Raw genomic sequence first — 16118 nt, 5'->3', positions numbered from 1 at the left:
CACCCGGCCCCGCCCGACTCCGCCCCGGGAGGCGTGGCCCGGCGGGCGTGGGGGCCCTGTTGTTGTGATGAGGAGCGGCTCCACCCCCTCCTCGTGCGCGGCCCCCCCGCCCCGTCGGCGGGAAGCCCCGCCCCCCCCGCCCTCTCGCCTTTTGTCCACTCCCCGCGCCCCGCCCCTCCGGGCACGTCGCGCCACGCCCCCCTCCCGCTCCGCCCTTCCCATTGGCTCTACCTCCACTCGCCCCGCCCCTCCCCGCGCCGGGCCCCGCCCCTCCCTCGCGGCCCCCCCCGGGCCCATCTGTTCCCGGCGGCGCGGCTGTTGCCCTGCAGGGCGCGGGCCGCGGCGCGGGGAGGCGGAGGAGGATGGGCCCGCGCAGCGGCGGCCGCCCGCGGCAGGGGCAGCAGCAGCGCCCCCGCCGGCCCTAGCGCCCCGCCGCTCCGAGCCGCCCCGCGCGCGGGCGGCAGCGAGGGGGCAGCGCGGGGCCGCCGGGGGGCGGCCGGGGGGCGGCGTGGCGCCGGGGGGCGGGCGGAGCGCGGCGCAGCGCCGAGCGGCGGCGGCACGCAGCCGCCCGCGGGGTGAGGCAGCGCTGAGCGGGCGGGCGGGCAGCCGGCGGCCGCGGGAGATGTGCCCGGAGGAGGACGGCGGCTGCGGCGGCGGCGGCGGCGCGGCCGGTACCGGCGGCACGGACGCGGCGGCGGCGGCGGCGCTGGACGAGCTTCGCTCCTGGTGGGAAGTCCCGGCCATCGCGCACTTCTGCTCGCTCTTCCGCACCGCCTTCCGCCTGCCCGACTTCGAGATCGAGGTGAGACCCCGCGGCCCCGGCGGCGGCGGCGCCGGGCGGAGCGCTCCTAACTCGCCCCGCAAACTTTCGTCCGCCCCGCTCCCCCCGACGGTGCCGCATTGTTCGGGGTCCGCCGCGGCACACAAAGGTGGTGGCGGCGGCGGCGCGGGGCCGCCGTGGGGTCCCCGTGACCAAAATGGAGGCGGCGAGGGGCGGGCCTCGACCCCCGGGGTGCCCGGACTGGGCCCTTTGTTGGGGCGCTGGGATCCCACCTGGGCGGACCCCGCCCGCGTCCATGGCGGCATTGTGCCCGCACCTCCGCCCGGGGCACGCTGTCCTCCGCAACTTTCTCGTGGGTTTTTGTTGTTGCTGTTTAATAAGCGTTATCCCAATTCTTATTTCCGCGCGGCTAGCCGGGGCTCTGTGCGCGTTTCCTGCTTCGGCTACAAATGTTGCGGACGGAGCGCGTCCCGGTGGGAGATGCCCCGGCAGGACCCTTTTGTGCCGCCGGGAGCGGCTCCGTGCCGGCACCGCGCCGTCACGCGGGGCTGCGGGGCAGCGGCTGCGCTCGAACGCGAATTCCTGAGATGCTCCGAAGTTCCACGGGATGCGCGAAGCCCCGAAGAGCCGAAACTCCTCGGGCGGGGCGCGGATCTCTGAAGAGGGGGAATCCCTTCCGTGGTGCTAGAGCTGGAAAAGGGAGAAGGGCTCTCAATGATGCAACTTCTAGCCGACGGGAACTCCCCTCCCCCTCCTATTGATGCAAACCCATCGCGGGGAGGCGCGGGGCTCAGAGGAACCCGAACGTGCGGTGGCCGTGGGGCCGAGGCGATGCGGGACCCCTCGGGCTCCCGGCGCACGTTTTGGGGGGTCCCACCTCCGTGCTCCCGTCGCTGAGACGCATCACGTCGTCCCGAGGAGCGCCGGGTGCTGTCTCCCTTGTATAAGCGTCACCGGGAACGTGTGCCCTAAGGGATGGGGTTGGAGACCACCGCTCCCATCAGCTTGTGTGAGTGCAGCTGTCAGGGGCTGTCTGCAACATACGGGCAGCTCCTTCCTGTTCCCCGCAGCCCTGCATGGCTGACTATCTCCGTTGTGTTCCCTCCCATCCAGCCCCATCCATGGCTCTGAGGATCTCAGGAGTGGCACGCGGAGTCTCCTTGCCGTATGAAACGAATGGCTTTCAAAGGGGCTGTTCATGCGGTTCTGTTGTGCTCTCCGCGAGCGATGCTGCACGTGGCTTTTGGGTTGCCTTCCCCTTTGGGTTCGAGCCTGCTGCACGTTCTGGTGTCTGCGATGGGCTCTGTGATTTGGAGGTGTCCCAACCAAATGGAGGTGGTATTTTTCCCAGCCATTGGGCAGTGTTGGGAAGATGTGGAGCGATGTTGTGCACCAGCAGTGCACTCTCTGTTCAGTTTGGTGTGCCTGTGGATACACAAGCGTGGTTTGTGGTGTCCCTTCCCCAAAAGCTACCGTCCCTTGGCGGGGGGAGGGGGACTTGAGCTGCAGGGTGGCAGTGCCCGAACTGAGAGATACACAGTGAGGCTTGTGCGGCCGTGTTCCTGCATCCCTCAGATGCCAGTTCCCCGTGGTGGGATCTCCTTGTCCCAGAAGAGCAGAGCTCTCCTGCTCTCACACCTGGCTCTGATGGCTCTACCTTGTCTAAGACCTCAGGTGGCATTTGGTGCTGAACTCTTACAGCATGATTGCAGAGGCAATAGTTTTGGCACTCCCCAGTGTTCTTACATCAAGTACCCCCCTCCCCCCACTCCCTCCAATTGCTCTGGTTTTACCTTAAGATTCTGTTGCATCAATCACTGCAGAGCCTCATTTTCCAATATGCTTCACTAAGTAAGAAGGTGTCGTTATCTTTTCTTTTGTGCTGATGGCTCTGCTGGTCGGCCTGCCTAGGTTGCACTGCGAGACAGAGGCCATCTGGGGCATCTTCCAGCACCTAGCAGGTTCTTTAGTAAGAAGTTTGGGGGCTTGGTTAAAGCGAGACAGCACGGAGCTCTTTCATACTCTTATCTCTCTAAACACAACCCTTTTGCCCAGCGCTTGCTGCCCCAAAGAAAGTGAAGTCTCCAAATGCGGGCTGCCCTTTGCAGTCGTAGACTTGGCTGGCAGATGTTTTTCCTTTTTCCTTGGACCAGGGCAGCCCAATCTCCCTTGAAGACGCATCCATCAGGCCGGGCGCCGGGCATTGTTCGGGGCAGGGGCAGCCCCCATGCTGGCTCACTTCGGCAGATGCAGGCGCCTGGCGAGCCCGAGGCCCCGGCGCTTTTCAAACCGGGCTGGGGAGGGGGCAGCCGGCACCGGGTCAAAAGTTCAGTGGGGCAACCTCGGTGTGCCGGGACGCAGCCGGGTCCACCCGTGGGCCTGCCCGCATGGCCGGGAGCGCGGCTGTCACCGCGTTGTGTTAGTAAATTCCTTCCCCCCCTCCTTTACATGGCTGCCTTGTCAGCCATCTGCCGTGCCGAACTTCCACGCCGCTTCCAAAGTGGGCTCTTGGCTACGCTGCAGTGGTCACGGCTGCTTTCTGAGTGGCTTTAGAAACCAGCGTGTGCTGGGTTTGTCCTTGCTTACTGTAGCAACACTCTGGGGGGAGGAGGCCTGTCCAAATAAGCCACTTATAAGATATTATTTTTTGTATTTTTGATGGTATATCTTGACCTGGTGGGCGGAAGGGATGCATTCTGCAGTCGGATCGGTGCATGTGATGATAGGAAGCGATTTGTTTTCCTCTTCAGGACCGTGGGACACCTCCCGTGACAAAGTGTCTCCTGGCCACATGCCCTTCCCATTGCGACAGAAATGTCCTCCTGGCAGCTGCAGGGATGTTGGGGTAGAAAAATAAGGGGAGAATATTTAACAGCATTTCAGCACAACTTACAGAAGAGCTGGAGGGGCGCCAGCATGGCATGGCCACCCAGCTCCTTGGCATACACTCCTGGGAGCTTCAGCCTGGGTAGGTCAAGGGGAGGTGACTTCTGAGAGTGTGCTTGGAAATAGTCAAAACACTGTTGTTAACTGCATTTATTTGGAAAGGGGGAAAAGCCACATTACATAGGGAAAACATAAATCTTTTCCTGTGGTTTTTAAAAGCGCCTTTGGGCAAATTGCCTCTGCTGCTGTCTTTGGTATGGCTCTGAGACGTTTTTCCTCTTCCTTTCTCGGTGCTTTGGGCTCCAGGTCTTTCTGTCAGGAATATGATGTGGCTGCCACACATCAGTGGCTGCTGCTCCCATGGGTCCCAGGGGGAGTAGGAAGAGTGTGGAGAAAGGGGATTTGTGCGGTGGCTGTGGAGGAAAGACTGCAGAATGAAGATCTGTTCTGCCTCCACAAACCAAGTAGAGCTTGAAAAGCCAACGTTGTTTAACCTGTTAAACTGTAGGCGTGTTGGAGTTTTAGCACTTTAGTAAATGTGCCCTTCTTTTCTAGAATGGCCAAATAAACCTTAACTTCCGCTGTCCCATCGTGTTGGGTGGGACTCAAAACTTCTCAGTGGAGCCCCATTCTCTCTGATCTCTGTGAACATCCCTTGTGATTCATGGCACCAAACTTCATGGCCTTATGGGGGATCAACCCTTGTGCACAGCTACCAAAACTCTGTGCTAAGTCCTCACCCCTCCACCGCAGTCCTGGTCCAGCACTGCATTGTTCTTGGTAGTACAGCAGCAGCCACAGCACCTGTGGGTTGTGTCCTATGGTAGCCAGATAGCTTTGGATAGGAGAACTTCGGATTGAGATAAATGCAACAAGTAGGTGTAACAAGCTGACTGAAATGTAAGTGAAATCATCTAGATCAGCTCTACTCATGCAAGGTAAGTTGGAGCTGGTTTAATGGCCTTATCAGTAGAGTACTTCAGGCATGGGGATGTGCCTTTTGCCATCTGCCCAAAAGTGGTACACATCTTGGAAATTTGAATGTCAAGTGAAAAAAATGAATGAAATGCTGGGTGAGCTCTGTTGTTCTTCCTACCTGTCCCATCTGTGTGTGTTGGGTTTTATTGATTCTGCAAGCATCTCACTGCTCTCCCCTCATCCCTTCCAGCAGCAGCCCTTACTTTGCCGGTCTTGGCTTTTGCTGCCTTCCTTATTCTGTTAATAATAGAATCATTAGCACTCTGAATGTCAGTATTGGGCTCTAGAGTTCATTGAGATTAATGGACAGGGAGGCAGAGAGATACTTCTCAGAGCCGTTGTTTCAAGTGGTCTGTAAATTGGAAGGCATTATATCGGTTTAGGTTTCAGATGCAAGGCACATTTTTCACAACCGCAGATCTTAAACTCTTTAACAAGTGTTTACGTTTTGTCTGATGAAACTGTACTATAATTGGATAAAAAATAAAATCAGCGGAATAGGTAGTTCACGGGGCTGGTACATGCATTACAACGTTATCTTAAGCCCCTGAAAAGAAACAAGAAGTGACTGAGCGCAGAAAAAAAGGCTGGCTGAACAATGGGCAAGGAAGGTTATTTTGACAGCAACATTTTGAATGGCTCTGACTTAGGTGACAGGGAAGTCGGCGAACGACTGCAGCAGTCGAAGGCTGAAGAGAAAGAGGAAGCAAATAAAAACTTCAGAGATTTGGATACCATACACGGGGCTTGGTATTTTCTGCGGTAGTTGGAGACAACTGCCTCTCCCAGCAGCACAGCTGAGTGGAAATCCTATCTGTTAGCTGCAGTGTTTGTGAGCTCGCAAGTTAAACGCTTTAAGCTGAATTTGTTTAAAAACCAATTTAAGATAATCTGGTGTAAATCTTTCCCCACTAGGAAAAAAAATATGTTCTGTATAGCAGCTTAAATATGACTTAGCGGTTTGCTTTGTTTACAGAGCCTTGACTGCTGCAAACCTGTACCAGTTTAATGAAGCTGGTGCAAACTCCTGTACGGTGCATCTAAATTAGTCATTGAGTTTGTTCTGCTTGGAATCTGCTACAGCTAAGCCAGCTAAAAGTAACACCTTAAAAGTGTCGCAGCTTTCTGTGCAGACCTTAACTGTGGTCTTTCTCTCCCTGCGAATAATACCGGGGAGCTGTGCCATTCTGCCCCTGGCATCTGTTAAGTGCCTGCATGAAGGGGGAAGAATTAACTTTTGTAATGGCAATGGATGCTTTCATAGACTTCTTTCAGACAAAATCTCCCCAAGAAAAGGGCTGGGGAGAAATGGCAACAGCAAGGGGAGTAAAAGTTCCCAATTTAAAAGTTTGTAGTTTAAATCTTATTGTAGATGTTTATGAAAATTGTTTTTTCCTCTCGTTACCAGCAGAAACAGCATCTGCTGTGATGGCGAGAACAATGCAGTCCAGTGATTCCTCCTTCCTTACAGTAGAGAATCCTGTTAAACACACAACACTGTGCCTTAGAGTGTATCCTTTCAGCAGGCTTGTTCCTTTTAATGGGTGCCCATTCCTGGGGTCTCCATTGTTTCACCAACAATGGCACTGGGGGCAGCTGATTTGGTTGACAGAAAATGTGTTAATTTAACAGATCTATTCCCTTTAGCAAGTCTCCTTCCTATTGTGTCCCAGTTCTCCCAGTTCCTTGGAAGGAGGGCTGGGGAGCGGGCTCTCTGTGGTGGAGTGCTCCTGCAATTAGGGGGGGGTTGTGGCCTTTTGTGTAAGGAGCAGAAAACAGCTGATGGGTAAAAGTGAATTTAGTCCATTTTGCTTGCTTCCAGAAGACACGTTTTCGCTGTATTTTCCTGCCTTTGTGTGTGTGCGTGCTTTTAAGTTGGCCTTTCCTGGGGATGGGGTAACAGCTTTGCGCTGCAGGCCAAGCGTGGTCCAGGCCTTTGCTTTGGAAGCACTGCTCAGAGGTGGCCGAGCAGCCTCACACTGCAGCTCCTTTATGAACTCTTTATGTTTTATAAATGCCTAGCTGAAATACCGGCTTCCCACTGAAAAAACAGCGCTGCTAGTATAATCCAGGGCAGCGAGCACCGAAAGATGTGAAATACGAGGGGAATGTTTCTTAGACCACCTCTGTTCTGGGACAGGCCACCGGTTTGATGCTGCTTTAAGGGCAATTTGAACACCACAAGCTCTTAACGCTGGGTGTGCTGAAATTGGTTCAGCTCTTAAGAGCACGGATGTAGCTGAGTGCCTTACTGACAGGGTAGGATGGCATGCGTAGTGCTGTGGCAGGTGGGTCTTGGAGCTCTGGTGCCGCAGGTCGTGTTGCCAGCAGGGAGGTCTCCTGTCCTTCAAGCTCTTGCCTTGGCTCAGAGTTGTTTCAGGTGCTCTGGGACAAAGCTGGGTGTGGGACCTCATGGTTGTGAGCTTCTGGGTGGCTCCACTGCAGCTCTTGAAGCTGCTGTCCTGGTGTAGTTGGGGTGCTGGGGCTTTCAAAGATCTTCTTCCTCCTCTTTAGCAAAACTGTTTGTCCTCTCATTCCTTCCTGTTAGGCCTGCTCTAAAGGAGGTGGAACTTCGGGCTACAAAGATGAGGAAGGGTCTGGAGGGCAAGGTGTGTGAGGAGCAGCTGAGGTCCCTTGGTTTGCTCAGCACAGAGCAGAGGAGCTGAGGGGAGGCCTGATGGCGGCTGCAGCTCCTCACAGGGAGCGGAGGGCAGCGCTGAGCTCTGCTGTGTGTGACAGCAACAGGGCCGAGGGAACGGCATGGAGCTGTCAGGGGAGGGCAGCTGGGGGTGAGGGTCTGCAGCACAGGGCGGTGGGCATGGAACGGGCTGCCCAGAGCAATGGACTGGCCCCAGGCCGATGGAGTTCAAGAAGTGTCTGGACACTACTCTCAGTCATATGGTCTGATTTTTGGGTGGTCCTGTGTGGAGCCAGGAGTTGAACTCAGTGATCCTTATGGGTCCCTTCTAACTTGGGATATTCTACGATTCCATGATTCTGATTCTTTGCACAGCTGAAGGGCTGGAAGGCAGAGCTGGCTTTTTATTTGTGGTGAGCTTTATGCACTGGGAGTTGTGGCAGCAAAAAAAAATAAATATTTATATAGCCACAACAGAAAGCAAAAAGGGTTTGGTGGTTGCTTTTTCTTTTTTCTTGCTTGGATTTTCTGTTTGTTTTAGGAGGCAAAGGGTGAGAGTTCAATTTAAGAACTTGACTCTTAATAAAGCTTGTCATTGTTACTAATATAAAACAAATGATGAGCATGGGAGAGGAGGGCAAGGCTCCCTCTTCTGGTGTGTTCTGAAGGTTAAAACATTAAAAACCAAGTTGGGAAGAAAAAAGCCAACAAGCAAGACCCTTCCATGTCACCACGTGATATTTTAGGACCTCACTTATGCCTATCCTTTGCTGAGCATAGCTTCATGTCATCTGCATAACTAACATAAGGACACTGTGAAAATGAAGTGTGTTTTCAAATGCAAACCACACAGCATTTAGAAGTAAAGCGTGTACTGATTTCACACGGGTTTCCAGTTTGAACATGGAGGGCGATAGTCTTGTAAGTCCTCACAACCAACTTCTCTAGAGCTCCTATCTGTCCTCCTGCCAAGCCCATAGTTCATCCCAGGCAGCTCACCTCCCAGCCAGACCCTGTATATGAGCACATGAATGTGTTTGGGCTGACAGGAGGTGAGCAATGGTGAGTGCCCCATATGGAAACCGTGTGCCCAAGACTTCTGCTATCCCATCTCTTTTGGTTGAGTCAGACAAGAATGCAAAAGGTATCAATAGGTGATAGATGGAGAAATGCACCCAAGAAGGAATACTTAGGGATTGAGACAAACTCTCTAAAAATCTTTATATAGAAGTGTAGTGTTGAGTACCTTTAACATTAAAAGGATTTCAGGGGAGTAGGGATGTGACTTTACATCGTTTTCCTATTTTTGTGTTCTTCAGTGGATGGCCGTTTTCACCGTTTTGTTGATGTATGTAGTGGAACCTGAGAGTGTGAATTTTCAAGGAATCCTCCCCTGCTCTTTGCTAATGGTAGTAAAATGACTCATCTGGCTTAAAAAAAAAGAGTAGTTTTTCTTAGAGCTTTGTTGAACTGGGACCAGTTCCCCATAGCTTCACAGAGGGTGAAACAGCGGCACAGGAATGGAAACATGCAGTGGAGGGAAAGGGCTTTTTATAGCTGACTCTTCTGCTGAAAGCAATGCTTATCACCTTGCATTTGGGGCAGCAGGTGGAGCAGAACTGCACAGGTAGCAAGAGGTTGTGTAGCAATTGGATCACTTGTGTTGGAGCCTAGCAGACCTCTCTGCAAGGTTTTGGGGGCATTTTCTAGTACTAAGTCAAAGCATGATGTATTTTTCGTATTTTCTTTTCTTTTTGTTAGTTAACATTCTGGTTAGAAAAAGCTTAACCTAAAAGTTGATGGTCATCCTTTAAATTGCTCTTTAAAAATTCAGATCTGACCATGCAGTTGAAAGCTGAAATTAATTGATTTAATCTCAGTGCTGCTGACAAGATACTGAAAAGTTTGTCTGGTAGCTCTTTCTTAGAACCTCAGTTTTTCTTTTAAACAAAACAAACCCCAAATCTTTGGGGCTTTTTTTCCTCCTAAATTTCTCCTGGGCACTGTGACCCAGCACACGTCGGCATCTATCCATTGGGACTTATTGCTGTGCTGGAGAGGCCTGATTGTCGGACAGGCAGCCGTGTAGAATAAACATGGAATAGCAGTCTCAATTTCTTTTCTTTCAGCCCGATACAAGGTGCCGAGGCACAGAAGACTATTTTGCCCTTAAGATAATTGTGTGTTGGAGAGGATCAAAGGGCTTGAGGGTTTTTTTGGTTGAAAGGGGATTTTCTCCATGGACAGCTGCAGTAGTGCATTAGTCCTGCAATGGATTATCTTTCCATGATCTGTAGGATCTCGACCAGCTATCAGGGGGCCCCACTGAAGGCTGTTGCTTGGGGGAGGCAGAGTGAAAGTCTCCTGTAACAGGGAGCCCCACAGTGCCAGGCGGCTCGGACCGCTCGGCTCCCCCTGCCCCGGCGGACTGGTGCTGGATATTCTTAGCCTGCAGATAGTGTCTGGAGCATGGAGAAAGGGAACGCAGCACTCAGTTATGATTAACTGCAGCTGATGCCCTACATCCACCCCACTCGGCAATGGAAGTGCTTATTAAGGAATGTGAGAAGGGAGCCGATTCCAGCTGCTGCGGTGTCCTGTAAAGGGCAATGTGTAATTTGGGAGGGTGTTACGAGTCCCTCGGTGGAACAAACTACTCGCTGTAGTAAGTGCCTGACCTGCCAAACGCCCGGACTTTCTCATTTGGGCAAGTTTTGGATTGTGGCTGCTCCGCAAATAGCCATAGCGTTGTGAGGGAGTCCCTCCGTGCGTGCAGATGGGGATCTGCATCCCATTCCTCTGACACGCGGCCGGGTTGTACAGGGCTGGGACAGGGCTCGGTGCTATCAGAGGTGGGGATCAGGTCATGCTGTGCCTGCCCGGCTTGCAGTGCCGGGGGAGCTGGGCTGGAATGTGCCCCGGCACGGGCTGCCAGTGAGTGCTGGTCCCCAGGTGCAGTTGCTTGTGCTGAAGTCGGGCTCGAATTGCATCTGCGTGCTGGTTAATGAGTGGTGGAGTGGGACCGCCTTGCAGGGCCTGTTGTGTGCTTTGCGTGAGGTTGCAGGATGCAAGAGTACAGGGTAACAATGCCATCTTCGTCAGCAACAAATTCCACCCTCGGCATCTTTAGAATCTTCAGCTAACTTCAATGACACGCATTTTATAACTTACCACTTTTTCTTTAATTTCTTGTAGCTAGCGATGCACAAGCTGGAAAGAACCCAGCTTTGGATTTCAGGGCTGGGATATATATTTTTTTTCGGGATGCATATTTAGGAAAACTTGTCTTTTTGTAATTGCAAGCAGGATTGGTTTCAGAATTAAAGGATGAGCGTGGACGGCCATATGATGTTGTGTTGTTTTTCCTTGGAGGAGTAACTACAATTTATAATCACTGCCTAGTCTGCAGCCAGTTGGCAGGAAGGCTGTTGTGAAGGGATTGATTATTAGTGGATGCTTCATTGTGCTGTCCAAGCCTGAATTTCTTGATCTAACCAGTTTCCTTCGCTTGGAATGGCTGCAGTCAGCAGAGAGGAGAGAGATGCATCTTCCCATTTGGCAGTCCTATTTCTTGTTCATGGGATATGCTCGGGAAAAAAGGGTCAACGAAAAGTGTCAACACTTCAACGTTCTCATAGAAAGCCAGCTGTCTAGCTGACTGTCTGGAGGCTGCCTGCAATTTTTCTGTTCCTCTTGGGATTCTCTCTGTGAATGCATTCATTTTAAGTGCGGTGGCTTAACAAAACTATGTCTGTTTGGTGTGAGCATCCTGGAGGCTGTGTTTCTGTTCCTGGGTAATGCGCCAGGAGAAGTGTCACCAGGAAGGTGATCTTGCTTTCAGAATCGTGTACCTGCCCTGCAGAGCAAAGGCATGCTGGCATCTGCAGCAGCAGGAGCTGAGTTAGCATTTATACTGGCAGCAGAGGACATGCAGAAGTACAGTTTCAACAGCACAGACTGGAACTCTGGCAGCATCATCTCTTGGGTCCTTTCAGGAGATACTTGGGGGGACGTTGTCATGCAGAACCACACAATACCGCAGCTAGGGATTAACCTGGGCTGCCTAATTAAAAAGTTAGCAAGTGCACAGCTGTGTGTAAAGCAGTGGTGCTGCTGTGGCAAAGTACAGGGCTTCGAGCAGGAGCAAGTGTGCAGGGCTGCTTCAGAATTGTCCTGTGCCATGCAGCTCACTATAGCTGAGCTTCTGGCCTGGGGGAGAGGCTGAGCTGCTGTGGCTGAGGGAGGACAGCTGAGCTAATGCTTAAAGAACAAGGACTCCATGCCAGGGCTAGGAAGGACGGTCCTAACCCTCTGCTTCTCCTCCTGTCCTCCCCCACTGCCAAACCCCCTCTTGGGCTGTGTGGAAGTGTCCCAGTTCTTGCAGCTGTGTTAATTGTAATGGGTCATTTAGTCCTGAAATCCCTGTTTAAAAGGGGCAAGTCCTTGCCTCGTGTGACAGCTGCCGCCTTGCACTTTTCCCCAGGCTGGAAATAACTGCATATGACACAGAAGCAGAGAGCAGCATGGGGGAGGGAGGAGGCTTTCTGGCTTCCTCTTAGTTCTCTAATGGCTTTGCTGTGTGATTCTTTTCCCATGTGGACCATAGCAGAGTCATGCCCCACATATTTAGCAGCTCTCTCAGTTGGCAGTGCCTAGGTGATAGGCAAAGGGCCTTGCGCTCTCCGGGTTCCTGACTGAGTGGGATATTCTTGGCCATCTGGGAGCACAAGCAAGGGGCACATGGTGGTGATGCTGGACACTTGCCTGGAGCATTGGGAGCCTTTCTGGAGCCAATGTGCTTGCCTGCCTGGAAGGGAGAGCTGTGCTATGTTCTGTGAAATGGGGAGAGGGAGGGCTTGAAAGGTTTTCCTACTGCCATACCCTCCCCAAAATCCCAGAGCCTGGAGCCCATGGAAACATGGCCAGCTTTTCCTTCTAACTGAAGGGCTGTCTCCTGATTGGAATGACAGCTTTGAACTGGAAGACATTATTTCATTAGCGTGCTAATCAGATACAGAGATTACCTGATTGGCTACTTAATAATTAAATGAAGTTGCCTGTAATTCTTTGAGCACACACAGAACTAATTAAATTAACCCTTCACTGCCCTGTGTGCCTGGGGTGCACTTGTGTGAAATGGAGAGGGCAGCTTCTTCAATGTGGGGACTGCAAGCATGAGGGGGCAGTGGTTGTAATGCAGCTAGGCCTGGGCTGCCAGGGTGGCCCTTTCTGGTCAGGAGCCTTGCAAGGAGGAGTATAGGCAGTTTCACTCTCCAGTTGAGGTGGGGCTTTGTCTGCCTGGCAGGTGATCAATATGGATGGATGGCAGTGCTCTACCAAAAAATCTTATCTCCGAATAGCCTGAAGAACACACTTGAGCTAATGGAAGTTGATGCCCTGGTGTGCTCTGTAAGCCAGCACTGCTTTGTCTCATACAAGGGAGAGCCAAGTGTTAGAGAAGAACGATGCACTTCACAGTTCTTTAGAAGAAAGGGTCAGTTGGAGATCAGCAGATGTTCTCCTGTTCTTCCAAATCAGACTTCCCCCTCCCTTGCTGCCAGGTTACTTCCCTGGATTTTCAGGATTCCACTGTGGCCAACCATTTCTCTCTGCCTCTTCAACGGCTGCATGCGAAATTGCATTTTGCACATGCTTACAGGGACACAAGTATAGCTCTTGGAGTTTGAGGAGGGCCCGGTCTTATTAATGCTGTGGTTTTGTTAAAGATTATAAAATGAGTGTGAAAAGAGTAAAGAGAATATTTTGCAGTGTTTTCCAGCCCTGGTGCTGTGCCTGGTCTTTCAGCTTCTGTGATGCCAGAGGTGTGGCACAGTTTGAAATTTATAGCGAAAGGCTAAAGTTATAACTCTTGCCTATACTTGTGAGAATATTGTTATACCATCGAAGACACTGTGATTATTTCATTGCTAGGGTGAACAGTGGGCATCTACTTTTTCTTTCAGCTTTTAGCCCTGAGTGCTAGGTTGATGTAGTCACCTTGTAGTAATGCAATGCTGTTCTCTTGCTGCTGTCGCCTTCTAGACTTTGCCCATACATGTTAAAATGAAACTGTCAAATTAAGCACATTTCACTGTCATCCAAGACTAAACTTGGCAGAAAAAAAGCCCTTGGACCTTCTGGCCCAAGTTAACCACGGCTGGCTTCAGCTACCCCAGTAACAAATTGCTGCTCTCCCATTTGGGACTGGCTTTTTACTTTCCCCTGGTCCCTGTTGCAGGATGTGTTCCCTTCCCCTCCCCTAAAGATTGATGGTAGCAGTGGTGCCTTCGGAGTCTTTAGTGGAGGGATAAATATCTAAGCCACTGCTTTGTCCTTAAAATCTGGCTTCCACATGATGAGCAGCCTGAGATGCCAGTGAGAATGGATCAGGAGACAGAGGAAAACAGGGATGATGCAAAACAAAAGGGCAGCGCATGGGGTAATGAGGTGGTTGTGATGCCCTGTCCCATAGTGAATGTTCGCCTGTGAGAAATGATCCCCCGTGTTGGCTGTCTATAGATTTGGGCTCGCTGACAGGGCCTGATTAAGATCAGGATGCTCACAGAGTAGTGCTGGTGAGCCTGGAGATGGCATGTGCCCTTTGCACAGGTCCCCAGTGCTCTCCTGGCAAGGACAGCCATCAGGGCTGCGTGCCCTCAGCCTAGCCTGGCCTCTCCTGTCCTTTCTGCACCACACAGCACCCAGTTGCAGACCCGGAGCTGTGGGGCCCAGCTCTGGAGAGCATGGGCAGGAAAAGTGGGATCTGGGGGAGGGGTGGAGAAAGCACAAGTTAGGCGACATTTGAGCCCAGCTGCAGCAACTATTGGTTTGGGTGTATTATTAATCTATGATGTTGCATTGTTGTACAAGAGCAGTGAGTAAGGCTTGGCTGGTCTGTCACAATAAAAACTGTTTTCTGAAACAAAGAAGATCCTGGCGTGTGGTGGAAGTGGCCATTTAAATGCATCTGGCCATAAAGATGGTGCCTGCCAGCAATGTCGATACCAGAGCCGGAGATGCACTCATGTGGGTGAAATCCTGCTCCACAGGGCAGGGCCTGAATGCCAGAGATTGGGCCTGGGGATGAAGCTCAGGGAGGCTTTTTACCTCTTCTGGCCTCCTCTTTGTTTTTGTTTATGGGTTTACAAAGTCAGATTAGCATTTCAATGGCGTACCTCTGAGGCGAAGGCCCTTGGGGTGCTGTGCGAGGCGGTGGAGCCGAGATGGTTTGGGATTACTGGCTTGTCCTACAGAGGTGCTTCCTTGGGGCTGGAGGAGCAGAGCCCGAGGCCTCGTCTGTGCTGGGAATGGGCCCAAATTGCAGCCATCCTCCAGCTGCTGTGCTGCCAAGTCTTAAGGTGGATGGGCAATGTCACCCTGACCTCTCGTTGGCCTTATTTTCAAGCAAGGAGATTGAGTAGCACAAGTTCTGAGGAAAAAAGCAAAAAAAAAAAAAAAGAAAAAGAAAAAGAAAAAAGGAAAAGGCTGCAAATCCAGAAGCTGTTGGTTTTTCCTCCTACAGCTGCTGATTTTATAGAAAACTTTGCCTCTCCTTACCTCTCCGCAGACTTGCCCTTGCTTTAGTCCTTGCAATCCCCCTTCCACAGTCCTATTACTGTAACAAAGCTGGGCTGTGAACGAAGCAGTGATGTTTGCCCTTCTCCTCTCTGAAAGGCATAATGCTGCACTCAGTCAGGCCGTTTGAACGTGGAGCGAGTCCAGTGGCTTCAAGTGATGTACTCCCATTCCTGCTGTAGTCACAGAAAGCAGAATTTCATCTTTGGAATATCCCATTTTTTTAACTGCAAGTAACTTCTGCTTGGTGTGGTACCCAATCTCTACACCAAATGTGGGGTGCTACAGGAACAGTACTATGGAGCCCTGTAACGCATGACAGTTGTGTGTGGTTGAGCTCGCAAATGCGAGTTTAGTCAAGAAGCTTAAGGAGGTAACTGAAAGGCAAGTGAATTGATTAAATGGGTCGTATGGCGTTTTTCCCTCTGTTTGAAGGGGACTGCATATTTTTTTTTTTTTTTTTTTTTAAAAAAAAGTTTAAAGTCTGAATGTCTCCAAACTGGTTTCACTTTCTTGGTTGTGTGTGGTCAACGCCTAAGTTTTTATTCCGATATAGGATTTTGATAAGTTAATGCTACGTGCTGCCTCTCTGCTCACGCTGGGACACCTTCATCCCTGCTTCTCTCCACGTTGCTGTTTGCTGTCTGGGAGAGAAGTCATCCAGGGTGCTGCTGAGAGAATGGGGAAAGATGAGCTGGAGGTATTGTTCTGCTGGAAGGTGTTAATTGGCGCTATCAACCACTTGTTTGAGTTCTAGACAATCGCTGTAGTGCTTGAAGTTGTGCCTGAGCCAAACAAATGGCAGGGGCTTTGTGCGTTTCTCATTTCTCTTTTGAGTGATTATCTCCCCACAACCACCCCAAAAAATTAAACTAAAACCAGCAGTGCTGTATGCAGTTGAGCCAGGAAGATGACCCTACGTGCATGTACCCTGCGTGGTGGATTGGAAGGACTAAATGTAGAGCACAGAATGCATAGGGGATGCTGAACTGCGTGGAGCCGCTTCTGGCTTCCTTAGAAGCAGAGGAGCAAATGAGAGTGATGTTTTCTTCTGTGACGTTTCCTGGCTATTGGACAGATGCTTGACATTATCTAGGGCAGATCCTCTGGTAGGAGAAATACCCAGCTGCCAAATAAAATCTCTTATCTGTCCTCTGGGACTCCTGCCCAGAGGGAGGGCAAGTGAGAGCCTCTGTTTACCCTGCAGGAAGGGGTACAGGTCTGACCTGTGTCTCCAGAAGAGCAGCTTGCTCTTCTGCA

The 16118-nt window shown here is 51.7% G+C and overlaps 1 protein-coding gene across 2 annotated transcripts in view; it reads left to right on the top strand.

Annotated features, from left to right (window-relative positions):
* The first annotated feature begins 670 nt into the window (after positions 1-670).
* The window catches only part of LOC128073229 (chromatin remodeling regulator CECR2), a 97884-nt gene continuing 82436 nt past the window's right edge, over positions 671-16118 (top strand). For both annotated transcript variants that reach the window (XM_052667855.1, XM_052667854.1), the window contains exon 1: positions 671-802. The gene's annotated coding sequence lies outside the window, so the exon portion shown is untranslated. The remainder of the gene's footprint in view (positions 803-16118) is intronic.

Source organism: Tympanuchus pallidicinctus, unplaced genomic scaffold (assembly GCF_026119805.1).
Source record: "Tympanuchus pallidicinctus isolate F22 unplaced genomic scaffold, pur_lepc_1.0 scaffold8, whole genome shotgun sequence".
Lineage (NCBI taxonomy): Eukaryota > Metazoa > Chordata > Aves > Galliformes > Phasianidae > Tympanuchus > Tympanuchus pallidicinctus.
Note: the sequence above shows the minus strand (reverse complement) of the source record. Positions and strands in the feature narration are given on the sequence as shown.